The sequence below is a fragment of the Lepisosteus platostomus genome, chromosome 26 (genome assembly GCF_059453375.1).
Source record: "Lepisosteus platostomus isolate fLepPlt1 chromosome 26, fLepPlt1.hap1, whole genome shotgun sequence".
Lineage (NCBI taxonomy): Eukaryota > Metazoa > Chordata > Actinopteri > Semionotiformes > Lepisosteidae > Lepisosteus > Lepisosteus platostomus.
In genome coordinates, this window is record NC_142636.1 from 9,619,273 (window position 1) to 9,640,158 (window position 20,886).

General features: G+C 40.0%; 1 long non-coding RNA gene across 1 annotated transcript; it reads left to right on the top strand.

Moving 5' to 3' along the window:
- The first annotated feature begins 16,841 nt into the window (after positions 1–16,841).
- On the top strand, positions 16,842–19,199 carry LOC148640005 (uncharacterized). The gene is made up of 2 exons (XR_015930585.1): positions 16,842–17,149; positions 18,446–19,199. It is a non-coding gene; the product is annotated as an uncharacterized LOC148640005 (long non-coding RNA).
- The last annotated feature ends 1,687 nt before the right edge of the window (positions 19,200–20,886 follow it).

Below are 20,886 nucleotides of genomic sequence, written 5' to 3' on the forward strand. Positions count from 1 at the left end.
ATGAACTTGTACCACAGTTGATACATTTTGTTTGTTGTGGCAAGGCTGCTAAGGCCTTTCACACTAATATTTTGATGCCCTGACTTATATTTTCTGCTTAAATGAGTGTTAGGCTGCATTGAAGAAAATCTGAGCCCTAACCCTAACTGCCCAAACCCTTAGCTAGGGTTAGGGTTAGTGTTATTAGAAAACATAGAGGATGTTTGATGGCATGGCTGAGGTTTAGGACAGAATTGAAATGTAGGAAAAGTGTTATTTTAATGTTCTCTGCAAAAAAAAATTTCTTGCATATATGGCTCTATATACTGCATTGCCCTAAATGGGGATGTTGTCTAAATCCCCGAAAAGCAAAAGATTGAAAGAAAGTGTTTAAATGTCTCAATCTGTTGCATTTGGCATTGAATGCACTGACATTTTAACAGGTGCAGCTACAATTTATTGGGTTTTCCAGACTCTTAAGCTATTTAACACTGATACCGTGCTCATGGAGAGCACCATTTCACACAAAATTTCCAATAACAGAATACTTGTCAAAAAATGAACTTGTACCACAGTTGATACATTTTGTTTGTTGTGGCAAGGCTGCTAAGGCCTTTCAGACTAATATTTTGATGCCCTGACTTATATTTTCTGCTTAAATGAGTGTTAGGCTGCATTGAAGAAAATCTGAGCCCTAACCCTAACTGCCCAAACCCTTAGTTAGGGTTAGGGTTAGTGTTATTAGAAAACATAGAGGATGTTTGATGGCATGGCTGAGGTTTAGGACAGAAGTGAAATGGAGGAAAAGTGTTATTTTAATGTTCTCTGCAAAAAATGTTTTCTTGCATATATGGCTCTATATACTGCATTGCCCTAAATGGGGATGTTGTCTAAATCCCCGAAAAGCAAAAGATTGAAAGAAAGTGTTTAAATGTCTCAATCTGTTGCATTTGGCATTGAATGCACTGGCATTTTAACAGGTGTAGCTAAACTTTATTGGGTTTTCCAGACTCTTAAGCTATTTAACACTGATACCGTGCTCATGGAGAGCACCATTTCACACAAAATTTCCAATAACAGAATACTTGTCAAAAAATGAACTTGTACCACAGTTGATACATTTTGTTTGTTGTGGCAAGGCTGCTGAGGCCTTTCAGACTAATATTTTGATGCCCTGACTTATATTTTCTGCTTAAATGAGTGTTAGGCTGCATTGAAGAAAATCTGAGCCCTAACCCTAACTGCCCAAACCCTTAGCTAGGGTTAGGGTTAGTGTTATTAGAAAACATAGAGGATGTTTGATGGCATGGCTGAGGCTTAGGACAGAAGTGAAATGTAGGAAAAGTGTTATTTTAATGTTCTGTGCACATTTTTTTTTCTTGCATATATGGCTCTATATACTGCATTGCCCTAAATGGGGATATTGTCTAAATCCCCGAAAAGCAAAAGATTGAAAGAAAAAGTTTAAATGTCTCAATCTGTTGCATTTGGCATTGAATGCACTGGCATTTTAACAGGTGTAGCTAAACTTTATTGGGTTTTCCAGACTCTTAAGCTATTTAACACTGATACCGTGCTCATGGAGAGCACCATTTCACACAAAATTTCCAATAACAGAATACTTGTCAAAAAATGAACTTGTACCACAGTTGATACATTTTGTTTGTTGTGGCAAGGCTGCTAAGGCCTTTCACACTAATATTTTGATGCCCTGACTTATATTTTCTGCTTAAATGAGTGTTAGGCTGCATTGAAGAAAATCTGAGCCCTAACCCTAACTGCCCAAACCCTTAGCTAGGGTTAGGGTTAGTGTTATTAGAAAACATAGAGGATGTTTGATGGCATGGCTGAGGTTTAGGACAGAAGTGAAATGGAGGAAAAGTGTTATTTTAATGTTCTCTGCAAAAAAAAATTTCTTGCATATATGGCTCTATATACTGCATTGCCCTAAATGGGGATGTTGTCTAAATCCCCGAAAAGCAAAAGATTGAAAGAAAGTGTTTAAATGTCTCAATCTGTTGCATTTGGCATTGAATGCACTGGCATTTTAACAGGTGTAGCTAAACTTTATTGGGTTTTCCAGACTCTTAAGCTATTTAACACTGATACCGTGCTCATGGAGAGCACCATTTCACACAAAATTTCCAATAACAGAATACTTGTCAAAAAATGAACTTGTACCACAGTTGATACATTTTGTTTGTTGTGGCAAGGCTGCTAAGGCCTTTCAGACTAATATTTTGATGCCCTGACTTATATTTTCTGCTTAAATGAGTGTTAGGCTGCATTGAAGAAAATCTGAGCCCTAACCCTAACTGCCCAAACCCTTAGCAAGGGTTAGGGTTAGTGTTATTAGAAAACATAGAGGATGTTTGATGGCATGGCTGAGGTTTAGGACAGAAGTGAAATGTAGGAAAAGTGTTATTTTAATGTTCTGTGCACATTTTTTTTCTTGCAGATATGGCTCTATATACTGCATTGCCCTAAATGGGGATGTTGTCTAAATCCCCGAAAAGCAAAAGATTGAAAGAAAGTGTTTAAATGTCTCAATCTGTTGCATTTGGCATTGAATGCACTGGCATTTTAACAGGAGCAGCTACAATTTATTGGGTTTTCCAGACTCTTAAGCTATTTAAAACTGATACCGTGCTCATGGAGAGCACCATTTCACACAAAATTTCCAATAACAGAATACTTGTCAAAAAATGATCTTGTATCACAGTTGATACATTTTGTTTGTTGTGGCAAGGCTGCTAAGGCCTTTCAGACTAATATTTTGATGCCCTGACTTATATTTTCTGCTTAAATGAGTGTTAGGCTGCATTGAAGAAAATCTGAGCCCTAACCCTAACTGCCCAAACCCTTAGCTAGGGTTAGGGTTAGTGTTATTAGAAAACATAGAGGATGTTTGATGGCATGGCTGAGGTTTAGGACAGAAGTGAAATGTAGGAAAAGTGTTATTTTAATGTTCTGTGCACATTTTTTTTTCTTGCATATATGGCTCTATATACTGCATTGCCCTAAATGGGGATGAGGTCTAAATCCCCGAAAAGCAAAAGATTGAAAGAAAGTGTTTAAATGTCTCAATCTGTTGCATTTGGCATTGAATGCACTGGAATTTTAACAGGTGTAGCTAAACTTTATTGGGTTTTCCAGACTCTTAAGCTATTTAACACTGATAACATGCTCATGGAGAGTACCATTTCACACAAAATTTCCAATAACAGAATACTTGTCAAAAAATGAACTTGTACCACAGTTGATACATTTTGTTTGTTGTGGCAAGGCTGCTAAGGCCTTTCAGACTAATATTTTGATGCCCTGACTTATATTTTCTGCTTAAATGAGTGTTAGGCTGCATTGAAGAAAATCTGAGCCCTAACCCTAACTGCCCAAACCCTTAGCTAGGGTTAGGGTTAGTGTTATTAGAAAACATAGAGGATGTTTGATGGCATGGCTGAGGTTTAGGACAGAAGTGAAATGGAGGAAAAGTGTTATTTTAATGTTCTCTGCAAAAAAAATTTTCTTGCATATATGGCTCTATATACTGCATTGCCCTAAATGGGGATGTTGTCTAAATCCCCGAAAAGCAAAAGATTGAAAGAAAGTGTTTAAATGTCTCAATCTGTTGCATTTGGCATTGAATGCACTGGCATTTTAACAGGTGCAGGTACAATTTATTAGCTTTTCCAGACTCTTAAGCTATTTAACACTGATACCGTGCTCATGGAGAGCACCATTTCATACACAATTTCCAATAACAGAATACTTGTCAAAAAATGAACTTGTACCACAGTTGATACATTTTGTTTGTTGTGGCAAGGCTGCTGAGGCCTTTCAGACTAATATTTTGATGCCCTGACTTATATTTTCTGCTTAAATGAGTGTTAGGCTGCATTGAAGAAAATCTGAGCCCTAACCCTAACTGCCCAAACCCTTAGCTAGGGTTAGGGTTAGTGTTATTAGAAAACATAGAGGGTGTTTGATGGCATGGCTGAGGTTTAGGACAGAAGTGAAATGTAGGAAAAGTGTTATTTTAATGTTCTGTGCACATTTTTTTTTCTTGCATATATGGCTCTATATACTGCATTGCCCTAAATGGGGATATTGTCTAAATCCCCGAAAAGCAAAAGATTGAAAGAAAGTGTTTAAATGTCACAATCTGTTGCATTTGGCATTGAATGCACTGGCATTTAAACAGGTGTAGCTAAACTTTATTGGGTTTTCCAGACTCTTAAGCTATTTAACACTGATACCGTGCTCATGGAGAGCACCATTTCACACAAAATTTCCAATAACAGAATACTTGTCAAAAAATGAACTTGTACCACAGTTGATACATTTTGTTTGTTGTGGCAAGGCTGCTAAGGCCTTTCACACTAATATTTTGATGCCCTGACTTATATTTTCTGCTTAAATGAGTGTTAGGCTGCATTGAAGAAAATCTGAGCCCTAACCCTAACTGCCCAAACCCTTAGCTAGGGTTAGGGTTAGTGTTATTAGAAAACATAGAGGATGTTTGATGGCATGGCTGAGGTTTAGGACAGAATTGAAATGTAGGAAAAGTGTTATTTTAATGTTCTGTGCACATTTTTTTTTCTTGCATATATGGCTCTATATACTGCATTGCCCTAAATGGGGATATTGTCTAAATCCCCGAAAAGCAAAAGATTGAAAGAAAGTGTTTAAATGTCTCAATCTGTTGCATTTGGCATTGAATGCACTGACATTTTAACAGGTGCAGCTACAATTTATTGGGTTTTCCAGACTCTTAAGCTATTTAACACTGATACCGTGCTCATGGAGAGCACCATTTCACACAAAATTTCCAATAACAGAATACTTGTCAAAAAATGAACTTGTACCACAGTTGATACATTTTGTTTGTTGTGGCAAGGCTGCTGAGGCCTTTCAGACTAATATTTTGATGCCCTGACTTATATTTTCTGCTTAAATGAGTGTTAGGCTGCATTGAAGAAAATCTGAGCCCTAACCCTAACTGCCCAAACCCTTAGCTAGGGTTAGGGTTAGTGTTATTAGAAAACATAGAGGATGTTTGATGGCATGGCTGAGGCTTAGGACAGAAGTGAAATGTAGGAAAAGTGTTATTTTAATGTTCTGTGCACATTTTTTTTTCTTGCATATATGGCTCTATATACTGCATTGCCCTAAATGGGGATGTTGTCTAAATCCCCGAAAAGCAAAAGATTGAAAGAAAAAGTTTAAATGTCTCAATCTGTTGCATTTGGCATTGAATGCACTGGCATTTTAACAGGTGTAGCTAAACTTTATTGGGTTTTCCAGACTCTTAAGCTATTTAACACTGATACCGTGCTCATGGAGAGCACCATTTCACACAAAATTTCCAATAACAGAATACTTGTCAAAAAATGAACTTGTACCACAGTTGATACATTTTGTTTGTTGTGGCAAGGCTGCTAAGGCCTTTCAGACTAATATTTTGATGCCCTGACTTATATTTTCTGCTTAAATGAGTGTTAGGCTGCATTGAAGAAAATCTGAGCCCTAACCCTAACTGCCCAAACCCTTAGCTAGGGTTAGGGTTAGTGTTATTAGAAAACATAGAGGATGTTTGATGGCATGGCTGAGGTTTAGGACAGAAGTGAAATGGAGGAAAAGTGTTATTTTAATGTTCTCTGCAAAAAAATTTTTCTTGCATATATGGCTCTATATACTGCATTGCCCTAAATGGGGATGTTGTCTAAATCCCCGAAAAGCAAAAGATTGAAAGAAAGTGTTTAAATGTCTCAATCTGTTGCATTTGGCATTGAATGCACTGGCATTTTAAGAGGTGTAGCTAAACTTTATTGGGTTTTCCAGACTCTTAAGCTATTTAACACTGATACCGTGCTCATGGAGAGCACCATTTCACACAAAATTTCCAATAACAGAATACTTGTCAAAAAATGAACTTGTACCACAGTTGATACATTTTGTTTGTTGTGGCAAGGCTGCTAAGGCCTTTCAGACTAATATTGTGATGCTCTGACTTATATTTTCTGCTTAAATGAGTGTTAGGCTGCATTGAAGAAAATCTGAGCCCTAACCCTAACTGCCCAAACCCTTAGCTAGGGTTAGGGTTAGTGTTATTAGATAACATAGAGGATGTTTGATGGCATGGCTGAGGTTTAGGACAGAAGTGAAATGTAGGAAAAGTGTTATTTTAATGTTCTGTGCACATTTTTTTTTCTTGCAGATATGGCTCTATATACTGCATTGCCCTAAATGGGGATGTTGTCTAAATCCCCGAAAAGCAAAAGATTGAAAGAAGGTGTTTAAATGTCTCAATCTGTTGCATTTGGCATTGAATGCACTGGCATTTTAACAGGTGTAGCTAAACTTTATTGGGTTTTCCAGACTCTTAAGCTATTTAACACTGATACCGTGCTCATGGAGAGCACCATTTCACACAAAATTTCCAATAACAGAATACTTGTCAAAAAACGAACTTGTACCACAGTTGATACATTTTGTTTGTTGTGGCAAGGCTGCTAAGGCGTTTCAGACTAATATTGTGATGCTCTGACTTATATTTTCTGCTTAAATGAGTGTTAGGCTGCATTGAAGAAAATCTGAGCCCTAACCCTAACTGCCCAAACCCTTAGCTAGGGTTAGGGTTAGTGTTATTAGAAAACATAGAGGATGTTTGATGGCATGGCTGAGGTTTAGGACAGAAGTGAAATGTAGGAAAGGTGTTATTTTAATGTTCTGTGCACATTTTTTTTTCTTGCATATATGGCTCTATTTACTGCATTGCCCTAAATGGGGATGTTGTCTAAATCCCCGAAAAGCAAAAGATTGAAAGAAGGTGTTTAAATGTCTCAATCTGTTGCATTTGGCATTGAATGCACTGGCATTTTAACAGGTGTAGCTAAACTTTATTGGGTTTTCCAGACTCTTAAGCTATTTAACACTGATACCGTGCTCATGGAGAGCACCATTTCACACAAAATTTCCAATAACAGAATACTTGTCAAAAAATGAACTTGTACCACAGTTGATACATTTTGTTTGTTTTGGCAAGGCTGCTAAGGCCTTTCAGACTAATATTTTTATGCCCTGACTTATATTTTCTGCTTAAATGAGTGTTAGGCTGCATTGAAGAAAATCTGAGCCCTAACCCTAACTGCCCAAACCCTTAGCTAGGGTTAGGGTTAGTGTTATTAGAAAACATAGAGGATGTTTGATGGCATGGCTGAGGTTTAGGACAGAAGTGAAATGTAGGAAAAGTGTTATTTTAATGTTCTGTGCACATTTTTTTTTCTTGCATATATGGCTCTATATACTGCATTGCCCTAAATGGGGATGAGGTCTAAATCCCCGAAAAGCAAAAGATTGAAAGAAAGTGTTTAAATGTCTCAATCTGTTGCATTTGGCATTGAATGCACTGGAATTTTAACAGGTGCAGGTACAATTTATTGGGTTTTCCAGACTCTTAAGCTATTTAACACTGATACCGTGCCCATGGAGAGCACCATTTCACACAAAATTTCCAATAACAGAATACTTGTCAAAAAATGAACTTGTACCACAGTTGATACATTTTGTTTGTTGTGGCAAGGCTGCTAAGGCCTTTCAGACTAATATTTTGATGCCCTGACTTATATTTTCTGCTTAAATGAGTGTTAGGCTGCATTGAAGAAAATCTGAGCCCTAACCCTAACTGCCCAAACCCTTAGCTAGGGTTAGGGTTAGTGTTATTAGAAAACATAGAGGATGTTTGATGGCATGGCTGAGGTTTAGGACAGAAGTGAAATGGAGGAAAAGTGTTATTTTAATGTTCTCTGCAAAAAAAATTTTCTTGCATATATGGCTCTATATACTGCATTGCCCTAAATGGGGATGTTGTCTAAATCCCCGAAAAGCAAAAGATTGAAAGAAAGTGTTTAAATGTCTCAATCTGTTGCATTTGGCATTGAATGCACTGGCATTTTAACAGGTGCAGGTACAATTTATTAGGTTTTCCAGACTCTTAAGCTATTTAACACTGATAACGTGGTCATGGAGAGCACCATTTCATACACAATTTCCAATAACAGAATACTTGTCAAAAAATGAACTTGTACCACAGTTGATACATTTTGTTTGTTGTGGCAAGGCTGCTAAGGCCTTTCAGACTAATATTTTGATGCCCTGACTTATATTTTCTGCTTAAATGAGTGTTAGGCTGCATTGAAGAAAATCTGAGCCCTAACCCTAACTGCCCAAACCCTTAGCTAGGGTTAGGGTTAGTGTTATTAGAAAACAGAGGATGTTTGATGGCATTGCTGAGGTTTAGGAAAGCAGTGAAATGTAGGAAAAATGTTATTTTAATGTTCTCTGCACATTTTTTTTTCTTGCATATATGGCTCTATATACTGCATTGCCCTAAATGGGGATGTTGTCTAAATCCCCGAAAAGCAAAAAATTGAAAGAAAGTGTTTAAATGTCTCAATCTGTTGCATTTGGCATTCAATGCACTGGCATTTTAACAGGTGTAGCTAAACTTTATTGGGTTTTCCAGACTCTTAAGCTATTTAACACTGATAACATGCTCATGGAGAGTACCATTTCACACAAAATTTCCAATAACAGAATACTTGTCAAAAAATGAACTTGTACCACAGTTGATACATTTTGTTTGTTGTGGCAAGGCTGCTAAGGCCTTTCAGACTAATATTTTGATGCCCTGACTTATATTTTCTGCTTAAATGAGTGTTAGGCTGCATTGAAGAAAATCTGAGCCCTAACCCTAACTGCCCAAACCCTTAGCTAGGGTTAGGGTTAGTGTTATTAGAAAACATAGAGGATGTTTGATGGCATGGCTGAGGTTTAGGACAGAAGTGAAATGGAGGAAAAGTGTTATTTTAATGTTCTCTGCAAAAAAAATTTTCTTGCATATATGGCTCTATATACTGCATTGCCCTAAATGGGGATGTTGTCTAAATCCCCGAAAAGCAAAAGATTGAAAGAAAGTGTTTAAATGTCTCAATCTGTTGCATTTGGCATTGAATGCACTGGCATTTTAACAGGTGCAGGTACAATTTATTAGGTTTTCCAGACTCTTAAGCTATTTAACACTGATACCGTGCTCATGGAGAGCACCATTTCATACACAATTTCCAATAACAGAATACTTGTCAAAAAATGAACTTGTACCACAGTTGATACATTTTGTTTGTTGTGGCAAGGCTGCTGAGGCCTTTCAGACTAATATTTTGATGCCCTGACTTATATTTTCTGCTTAAATGAGTGTTAGGCTGCATTGAAGAAAATCTGAGCCCTAACCCTAACTGCCCAAACCCTTAGCTAGGGTTAGGGTTAGTGTTATTAGAAAACATAGAGGGTGTTTGATGGCATGGCTGAGGTTTAGGACAGAAGTGAAATGTAGGAAAAGTGTTATTTTAATGTTCTGTGCACATTTTTTTTTCTTGCATATATGGCTCTATATACTGCATTGCCCTAAATGGGGATATTGTCTAAATCCCCGAAAAGCAAAAGATTGAAAGAAAGTGTTTAAATGTCACAATCTGTTGCATTTGGCATTGAATGCACTGGCATTTTAACAGGTGTAGCTAAACTTTATTGGGTTTTCCAGACTCTTAAGCTATTTAACACTGATACCGTGCTCATGGAGAGCACCATTTCACACAAAATTTCCAATAACAGAATACTTGTCAAAAAATGAACTTGTACCACAGTTGATACATTTTGTTTGTTGTGGCAAGGCTGCTAAGGCCTTTCACACTAATATTTTGATGCCCTGACTTATATTTTCTGCTTAAATGAGTGTTAGGCTGCATTGAAGAAAATCTGAGCCCTAACCCTAACTGCCCAAACCCTTAGCTAGGGTTAGGGTTAGTGTTATTAGAAAACATAGAGGATGTTTGATGGCATGGCTGAGGTTTAGGACAGAATTGAAATGTAGGAAAAGTGTTATTTTAATGTTCTGTGCACATTTTTTTTTCTTGCATATATGGCTCTATATTCTGCATTGCCCTAAATGGGGATATTGTCTAAATCCCCGAAAAGCAAAAGATTGAAAGAAAGTGTTTAAATGTCTCAATCTGTTGCATTTGGCATTGAATGCACTGGCATTTTAACAGGTGTAGCTAAACTTTATTGGGTTTTCCAGACTCTTAAGCTATTTAACACTGATACCGTGCTCATGGAGAGCACCATTTCACACAAAATTTCCAATAACAGAATACTTGTCAAAAAATGAACTTGTACCACAGTTGATACATTTTGTTTGTTGTGGCAAGGCTGCTGAGGCCTTTCAGACTAATATTTTGATGCCCTGACTTATATTTTCTGCTTAAATGAGTGTTAGGCTGCATTGAAGAAAATCTGAGCCCTAACCCTAACTGCCCAAACCCTTAGCTAGGGTTAGGGTTAGTGTTATTAGAAAACATAGAGGATGTTTGATGGCATGGCTGAGGCTTAGGACAGAAGTGAAATGTAGGAAAAGTGTTATTTTAATGTTCTGTGCACATTTTTTTTTCTTGCATATATGGCTCTATATACTGCATTGCCCTAAATGGGGATATTGTCTAAATCCCCGAAAAGCAAAAGATTGAAAGAAAAAGTTTAAATGTCTCAATCTGTTGCATTTGGCATTGAATGCACTGGCATTTTAACAGGTGTAGCTAAACTTTATTGGGTTTTCCAGACTCTTAAGCTATTTAACACTGATACCGTGCTCATGGAGAGCACCATTTCACACAAAATTTCCAATAACAGAATACTTGTCAAAAAATGAACTTGTACCACAGTTGATACATTTTGTTTGTTGTGGCAAGGCTGCTAAGGCCTTTCAGACTAATATTTTGATGCCCTGACTTATATTTTCTGCTTAAATGAGTGTTAGGCTGCATTGAAGAAAATCTGAGCCCTAACCCTAACTGCCCAAACCCTTAGCTAGGGTTAGGGTTAGTGTTATTAGAAAACATAGAGGATGTTTGATGGCATGGCTGAGGTTTAGGACAGAAGTGAAATGGAGGAAAAGTGTTATTTTAATGTTCTCTGCAAAAAAATTTTTCTTGCATATATGGCTCTATATACTGCATTGCCCTAAATGGGGATGTTGTCTAAATCCCAGAAAAGCAAAAGATTGAAAGAAAGTGTTTAAATGTCTCAATCTGTTGCATTTGGCATTGAATGCACTGGCATTTTAAGAGGTGTAGCTAAACTTTATTGGGTTTTCCAGACTCTTAAGCTATTTAACACTGATACCGTACTCATGGAGAGCACCATTTCATACACAATTTCCAATAACAGAATACTTGTCAAAAAATGAACTTGTACCACAGTTGATACATTTTGTTTGTTGTGGCAAGGCTGCTAAGGCCTTTCAGACTAATATTGTGATGCTCTGACTTATATTTTCTGCTTAAATGAGTGTTAGGCTGCATTGAAGAAAATCTGAGCCCTAACCCTAACTGCCCAAACCCTTAGCTAGGGTTAGGGTTAGTGTTATTAGATAACATAGAGGATGTTTGATGGCATGGCTGAGGTTTAGGACAGAAGTGAAATGTAGGAAAAGTGTTATTTTAATGTTCTGTGCACATTTTTTTTTCTTGCAGATATGGCTCTATATACTGCATTGCCCTAAATGGGGATGTTGTCTAAATCCCCGAAAAGCAAAAGATTGAAAGAAGGTGTTTAAATGTCTCAATCTGTTGCATTTGGCATTGAATGCACTGGCATTTTAACAGGTGTAGCTAAACTTTATTGGGTTTTCCAGACTCTTAAGCTATTTAACACTGATACCGTGCTCATGGAGAGCACCATTTCACACAAAATTTCCAATAACAGAATACTTGTCAAAAAATGAACTTGTACCACAGTTGATACATTTTGTTTGTTGTGGCAAGGCTGCTAAGGCGTTTCAGACTAATATTGTGATGCTCTGACTTATATTTTCTGCTTAAATGAGTGTTAGGCTGCATTGAAGAAAATCTGAGCCCTAACCCTAACTGCCCAAACCCTTAGCTAGGGTTAGGGTTAGTGTTATTAGAAAACATAGAGGATGTTTGATGGCATGGCTGAGGTTTAGGACAGAAGTGAAATGTAGGAAAGGTGTTATTTTAATGTTCTGTGCACATTTTTTTTTCTTGCATATATGGCTCTATTTACTGCATTGCCCTAAATGGGGATGTTGTCTAAATCCCCGAAAAGCAAAAGATTGAAAGAAGGTGTTTAAATGTCTCAATCTGTTGCATTTGGCATTGAATGCACTGGCATTTTAACAGGTGTAGCTAAACTTTATTGGGTTTTCCAGACTCTTAAGCTATTTAACACTGATACCGTGCTCATGGAGAGCACCATTTCACACAAAATTTCCAATAACAGAATACTTGTCAAAAAATGAACTTGTACCACAGTTGATACATTTTGTTTGTTTTGGCAAGGCTGCTAAGGCCTTTCAGACTAATATTTTTATGCCCTGACTTATATTTTCTGCTTAAATGAGTGTTAGGCTGCATTGAAGAAAATCTGAGCCCTAACCCTAACTGCCCAAACCCTTAGCTAGGGTTAGGGTTAGTGTTATTAGAAAACATAGAGGATGTTTGATGGCATGGCTGAGGTTTAGGACAGAAGTGAAATGTAGGAAAAGTGTTATTTTAATGTTCTGTGCACATTTTTTTTTCTTGCAGATATGGCTCTATATACTGCATTGCCCTAAATGGGGATATTGTCTAAATCCCCGAAAAGCAAAAGATTGAAAGAAAGTGTTTAAATGTCTCAATCTGTTGCATTTGGCATTGAATGCACTGGCATTTTAAGAGGTGTAGCTAAACTTTATTGGGTTTTCCAGACTCTTAAACTATTTAACACTGATTCCGTGCTCATGGAGAGCACCATTTCACACAAAATTTCCAATAACAGAATACTTGTCAAAAAATGAACTTGTACCACAGTTGATACATTTTGTTTGTTGTGGCAAGGCTGCTAAGGCCTTTCAGACTAATATTTTGATGCCCTGACTTATATTTTCTGCTTAAATGAGTGTTAGGCTGCATTGAAGAAAATCTGAGCCCTAACCCTAACTGCCCAAACCCTTAGCTAGGGTTAGGGTTAGTGTTATTAGAAAACATAGAGGATGTTTGATGGCATGGCTGAGGTTTAGGACAGAAGTGAAATGGAGGAAAAGTGTTATTTTAATGTTCTGTGCACATTTTTTTTCTTGCATATATGGCTCTATATACTGCATTGCCCTAAATGGGGATGTTGTCTAAATCCCCGAAAAGCAAAAGATTGAAAGAAAGTGTTTAAATGTCTCAATCTGTTGCATTTGGCATTGAATGCACTGGCATTTTAACAGGTGCAGCTACAATTTATTGGGTTTTCCAGACTCTTAAGCTATTTAAAACTGATACCGTGCTCATGGAGAGCACCATTTCACACAAAATTTCCAATAACAGAATACTTGTCAAAAAATGAACTTGTACCACAGTTGATACATTTTGTTTGTTGTGGCAAGGCTGCTAAGGCCTTTCAGACTAATATTTTGATGCCCTGACTTATATTTTCTGCTTAAATGAGTGTTAGGCTGCATTGAAGAAAATCTGAGCCCTAACCCTAACTGCCCAAACCCTTAGCTAGGGTTAGGGTTAGTGTTATTAGAAAACATAGAGGATGTTTGATGGCATGGCTGAGGTTTAGGACAGAAGTGAAGTGTAGGAAAAGTGTTATTTTAATGTTCTGTGCACATTTTTTTTTCTTGCATATATGGCTCTATATACTGCATTGCCCTAAATGGGGATATTGTCTAAATCCCCGAAAAGCAAAAGATTGAAAGAAAGTGTTTAAATGTCTCAATCTGTTGCATTTGGCATTGAATGCACTGGCATTTTAACAGGTGTAGCTAAACTTTATTGGGTTTTCCAGACTCTTAAGCTATTTAACACTGATACCGTGCTCATGGAGAGCACCATTTCACACACAATTTCCAATAACAGAATACTTGTCAAAAAATGAACTTGTACCACAGTTGATACATTTTGTTTGTTGTGGCAAGGCTGCTAAGACCTTTCAGACTAATATTTTGATGCCCTGACTTATATTTTCTGCTTAAATGAGTGTTAGGCTGCATTGAAGAAAATCTGAGCCCTAACCCTAACTGCCCAAACCCTTAGCTAGGGTTAGGGTTAGTGTTATTAGAAAACATAGAGGATGTTTGATGGCATGGCTGAGGTTTAGGACAGAAGTGAAATGTAGGAAAAGTGTTATTTTAATGTTCTGTGCACATTTTTTTTTCTTGCATATACATGTATGGCTCTATATACTGCATTGCCCTAAATAGGGATGTTGTCTAAATCCCCGAAAAGCAAAAGATTGAAAGAAAGTGTTTAAATGTCTCAATCTGTTGCATTTGGCATTGAATGCACTGGCATTTTAAGAGGTGTAGCTAAACTTTATTGGGTTTTCCAGACTCTTAAGCTATTTAACACTGATACCGTGCTCATGGAGAGCACCATTTCACACAAAATTTCCAATAACAGAATACTTGTCAAAAAATGAACTTGTACCACAGTTGATACATTTTGTTTGTTGTGGCAAGGCTGCTAAGGCCTTTCAGACTAATATTTTGATGCCCTGACTTATATTTTCTGCTTAAATGAGTGTTAGGCTGCATTGAAGAAAATCTGAGCCCTAACCCTAACTGCCCAAACCCTTAGCTAGGGTTAGGGTTAGTGTTATTAGAAAACATAGAGGATGTTTGATGGCATGGCTGAGGTTTAGGACAGAAGTGAAATGTAGGAAAAGTGTTATTTTAATGTTCTGTGCACATTTTTTTTTCTTGCAGATATGGCTCTATATACTGCATTGCCCTAAATGGGGATGTTGTCTAAATCCCCGAAAAGCAAAAGATTGAAAGAAAGTGTTTAAATGTCTCAATCTGTTGCATTTGGCATTGAATGCACTGGCTTTTTAACAGGTGTAGCTAAACTTTATTGGGTTTTCCAGACTCTTAAGCTATTTAACACTGATACCGTGCTCATGGAGAGCACCATTTCACACAAAATTTCCAATAACAGAATACTTGTCAAAAAATGAACTTGTACCACAGTTGATACATTTTGTTTGTTGTGGCAAGGCTGCTAAGGCCTTTCAGACTAATATTTTGATGCCCCGACTTATATTTTCTGCTTAAATGAGTGTTAGGCTGCATTGAAGAAAATCTGAGCCCTAACCCTAACTGCCCAAACCCTTAGCTAGGGGTAGGGTTAGTGTTATTAGAAAACATAGAGGATGTTTGATGGCATGGCTGAGGTTTAGGACAGAAGTGAAATGGAGGAAAAGTGTTATTTTAATTTTCTGTGCACATTTTTTTTTCTTGCATATATGGCTCTATATACTGCATTGCCCTAAATGGGGATGTTGTCTAAATGCCCGAAAAGCAAAAGATTGAAAGAAAGTGTTTAAATGTCTCAATCTGTTGCATTTGGCATTGAATGCACTGGCATTTTAACAGGTGTAGCTACAATTTATTTGGTTTTTCAGACTTTTAAGCTATTTAAACCTGATAACATGCTCATGGAGAGTACCATTTCACACAAAATTTCCAATAACAGAATACTTGTCAAAAAATGAACTTGTACCACAGTTGATACATTTTGTTTGTTGTGGCAAGGCTGCTAAGGCCTTTCAGACTAATATTTTGATGCCCTGACTTATATTTTCTGCTTAAATGAGTGTTAGGCTGCATTGAAGAAAATCTGAGCCCTAACCCTAACTGCCCAAACCCTTAGCTAGGGTTAGGGTTAGTGTTATTAGAAAACATAGAGGATGTTTGATGGCATGGCTGAGGTTTAGGACAGAAGTGAAATGTAGGAAAAGTGTTATTTTAATGTTTTCTACACATTTTTTTTTCTTGCATATATGGCTCTATATACTGCATTGCCCTAAATGGGGATGTTGTCTAAATCCCCGAAAAGCAAAAGATTGAAAGAAAGTGTTTAAATTTCTCAATCTGTTGCATTTGGCATTAAATGCACTGGCATTTTAACAGGTGCAGGTACAATTTATTTTGTTTTCCATACTCTTAACCTATTTAACACTGATACCGTGCTCATGGAGAGCACCATTTCACACACAATTTCCAATAACAGAATACTTGTCAAAAAATGAAATTGTACCAAAGTTGATGCATTTTTGTTTGTTGTGGCATGGCTGCTAAAGTCTTTCAGACTAATATTTTGTTGCCCTGGGTTGTATTTTCTGCTTAAATGAGTGTTAGGCTGCATTGAAGAAAATCTGAGCCCTAACCCTAACTGCCCAAACCCTTAGCTAGGGTTAGGGTTAGTGTTATTAGAAAACATAGAGGATGTTTGATGGCATGGCTGTGTTTTAGAACAGAAGTGAAATTAAGAAAAGTCTTATTTTAATATTTTCTTCACTTTTTTTTCTTGCATATACTGTATAAGGAAAGAGGTATGGTATTTATGGGATTTTTATGGTGAAGCCTATCTCCACTTTATAACGATATCCTTTAACAAGTGGTGTTGGTTACAGCCACGCCCAAAGCAAGATACTGTAGCTCACTAAAGTGTGCAAGAGCTATGCCCCAGTTGGGATTTGATCCCGGAACCTCCCACTTGAGAGTCCCGGGCTGTTCCACACTGCCATCCAGAGGAGAGGGAAGCACTATAAGTAAATGAGAAAATACATTGAAAAAAATCGTACTATATACTGTACATACTGTAAACATCAATATGTGCCTGAGGAGCAGGACCTGACAAAAGTCTATGTGCAGCGTATGGTCTAATCATCGCCACACAGCTCCCTACATGGACCGGAAGTTCACAGTTACTTGACATAATTATTCATTTTCCCTTCATGGTTGGCCGCAGGTTGTTATGAACTCGCACTGTGTTTGGTGTTGCGCAGTGGAATTAACGACAGGCCATTCTGTGCGATATAGGCAGTTTCTGTTTGCGCGCGCGTGCGTGTGTGTGCGCGTGTGTGTGCGTTGTAGCAGGCAGCACGGTGATACTGTGTCGCAACACGTCCGAGAATTGAGAACACAAATGCTATAATCCGACACTGCGCCGCCGCCCTCTTCAGGAACGAGGTGCGCTGCAGGGTGAGATTTCAAAACCATTTCCACAGCAGGAAAGTCATCGTTACGCAAGGCGTGCGTGTGGTTTTCACAGCAGCAGGGGTAAGCGCCCGGTTCGTGAGGCGATTCGTTGCAGGAGAACAAGATATGCATGATGTCATAAAATGATTAAATCGCTCAAGTTCAAGTGCAGTACCTTTGCGCACTATTGCAGCATCGACAGTTTACAAAATTGGCAAAGGTTGCCGACAAAAAGTTCAAGATCGGAACTGGAACACCAGCTTGAGGAAACGAGTGGAAACTATGTGGAAGTGCACTCAAAACTAGGCGCAAGAGCCCCTTCTTTACACAAAGGGCGGTGGGAGTGTGGAACAAGCCGCACAGCCATGATGTTAAAGCCGATACTCTGTTTTTTTTCCAGAAATGTCTGGACAAGATCCTGGGATCAATAAGCTCCTATTAACCAATTGGGCTGGACAGGCCAGAGGGTCTGCTGCCCTTTTCAATAAGAGCAGTGACAGCAGTAGTACCACCCTGTGCGCTGGTCAGTACTGGGACAGGAGGCCTATAAGGAAAGTCAGGTCCCAGCTGTGAGGCCCGGGGGTGGACCAGCAGTTGGTGCTCTTCCTCTGGACACAGAATTACCAAACCTACAGCTATTCTGTAGGGTATGTTTCAGATGAGACATTAAACTGAGGCCCTGACTACTGGTCACTACAGACCCCAGGACACCGTCAGTAAGAGTTGGGTGTTGACCCTGGTGTCCTGACTACTGGTCACTACAGACCCCAGGACACTGTCAGTAAGAGTTGGGTGTGGACCCTGGTGTCCTGACTACTGGTCACTACAGACCCCAGGACACTGTCAGTAAGAGTTGGGTGTGGACCCTGGTGTCCTGACTACTGGTCACTACAGACCCCAGGACACTGTCAGTAAGAGTGGGGTGTTGACCCTGGTGTCCTGACTACTGGTCACTACAGACCCCAGGACACTGTCAGTAAGAGTGGGGTGTGTGTGTGTGTGCTCTGTGATGGACTGTTGTCCTGTCCAGGGTGTACCTTGCCTTGCACCCGTTGCTTGCTGGGATGGACTCTGGCTCCCCTGAGACCTTACATTCAAAGAATCAGAAAAGGGATGGATCTGCAATTTTAAAATAGAAATATCAAGGAATGGAAATTAACAGATGATGCAGAGGAACACAATACCCTGAACTGAATAGGTGGTAACTGAAAAGTGAGCTGGTGTGATGCTTGGTTTGTCTGACAGATAAAACATCGTAATGAAGTCATTAGTCATTTACTTCAGTGCGCCTCAAGTCTGTACAAGAAACCCGCCGTGGCCTGAATCTTGTGATTGATTTGACATATAACCTCAGCGTCCTATTTCTTTATGCGTTAGTATGTATTAAGGTCAAACAAGACTCCAAGACGCAGCTTCGCTTTGTCAGAGTCTTTTCTCTGCTCGCAAGCCCGAAACTTGAGAGCCCACCTGCGCCTGCGGATGACGTCACCCGGTCGCCGTAGAAACCAGGTGGGAACGCCGCCGCCCCTCGCGCTTGGTCTGGTTTCATTGCCATATTTAGCTCGAGCGGGGAGGAGGGACCGCGGCGCGCTCTCGCGGCTGGAATGCAGGGGAGCAACAGCGCCGGCGTCACGTGGCTCAGACCCACGCAGCGCCCGGCTTAAGTCCGCCCGTGGGAAACCAAGTCTTTAGCAAACAAACACCGCGGCCTTGAAAAGGAGCGGAGAGAGGGCTGGGCCGAGCCTGTCGGGCGATGAGATTCACGCTCTCCCACCAGGAGCCTCGGAAATCGCTGTTTTGAAACGGTTGAGTTAGCAGACTGCAGACAGCAGGCGGCCCGTATCGTCGTGCAAACACGGCCAGACACAAACTCGCCCCCGTCCGCCCGTCCACACCCAGACCTCGCATCCCGGGACAGGCGGTCTGAGCCGAGCTCTCTGTAACACTCAAGGTCTGCTTGATCGAGTTAATCCGTCCAGTTAAGGCTGGGAAGGGAACTGGGGGATCCGGGGCAGAGTTTTTGGGAAACCCTTCACAGGCAGTGAATTTTAAGGAAGTGAATGTCAGTGTAAAACAAAACTTTTTTCCCCTTTACCTCATACATGTCGTACAAATAAAGGGTATCGCACAAACATTTTGATTTTCTGGATGCAAAACAGTTCTATACACATGTGATATCAGTCAGCTGCAACAAAAAATATCTATGTCTAATTAAGCGATTAGGTTAATTGATTAATTGGCTGCTCGGGTCAGACTTGGGTCAGCGGATGTGCTGTGGTATCTGTCACATGTCCGTGTTCGGATTCCTCTCTCCTCACATGGAGGTGTCAGGGCTGTTACGTCTCCCTGAGCTCTTGCATCTCCAAGACCAGGCTCAAGGACTTGGCCTTCTGGCACAGGAGAGGGTTAGAAACAAGCTCACACTGTGTAACACTCACACTCACGTGCACACTCGCTCACACACAGATGCACTCGTGTAATACACTCACATTCACTTGCACACTCGCTCACACACAGATGCACTCGTGTACATACACTCACACTCGCTCACACACAGATGCACTCGTGTACATACACTCACACTCGCTCACACACAGATGCACTCGTGTACATACACTCACACTCACTTGCACACTCGCTCACACACACACTCATGTACACACACAGTACACTTGCACACTCGCTCAAACACAAGCACAGAACTCACACACACACTCATGCACTCTCTTGCTCTGACACGCTCACACAGATGCTCCCCTGGAGCAGGGTTGGATTAAACTCGCAGGTGGGACAGGAATTCTGCGGGTCGAGTCGCATCCTTGCTAGGACCAGGGTAGCCAGCTGTGGACTGAGGGTCTGTCTTCTGCACCCCTTGCTTTCTCTCTCTCCTTCTGTCCCTCTCTCCGCACTCAGACCACGAGACCGTAACCGAGATTTAGGCTTCCTCTCCGTCCCTCTTGAATTCCCCTTTCGGGATTTCGGTGTTGGATGTGCAATTAAGGGAATGAGATCAGGAGTCCCAGCGGTCATGTGGGGGTGGTAAAACTGAACTGGAGAAATCCACTGGTGCTTCATGCACGCACGCACGCACGCACGCACACACACACGCACGCACGCACACACACACACACACACCTTCTCTGCGGCACACTTTCTTTTTCCAGTGTGGGGGGCAGGGCAGTGGCCTGCTTTCCGAGAGCTCCGCACAACCCAGCAGCCGGAGCCCGCTTCTTGGGATCCTTTAAAAAAACTAAAGGGAAAAGAGACCTGCAGACTGATCAAGCTGAACAGTGCTCTTAAAGATGGCCTACACTGTAATAATAATAATTATAATAATTATTGCTTACACTTATATAGCGCTTTTCTGGACACTCCACTCAAAGCGCTTTACAGGTAATGGGGACTCCCTTCCACCACCACCAATGTACAGCATCCACCTGGATGCACTTTTACCCTGATCTAACATGGCTTTACTGCACTGTACTGTGCTTTTACGCTGATATCATTGGGCTTTACTGCACTGTACTGCGCTTTAACCCCAATCTCACTGGGCTTTACTGCACTGTACTGTGCTTTCACCCTGATCTCACTGGGCTTGACCGCACTGAGCTTAAATGTCTTCTTGTCATTTAGCAAAAGCTGTTGTTGTGCAGCAGAGCACCATTAATTACCAATAAGCTGTGATCTCTTAATTGGCCTTCTGCCTGAGCCCGGATTAGGCCTCTGGCAGGCCGGCACAGGAGCACTGTGGTGGGGAGGGGTAGAGAGATTGTGAAGAGCAGACTGTGTGCTGTGGTCATTCCCGCCAGCACTCCTTC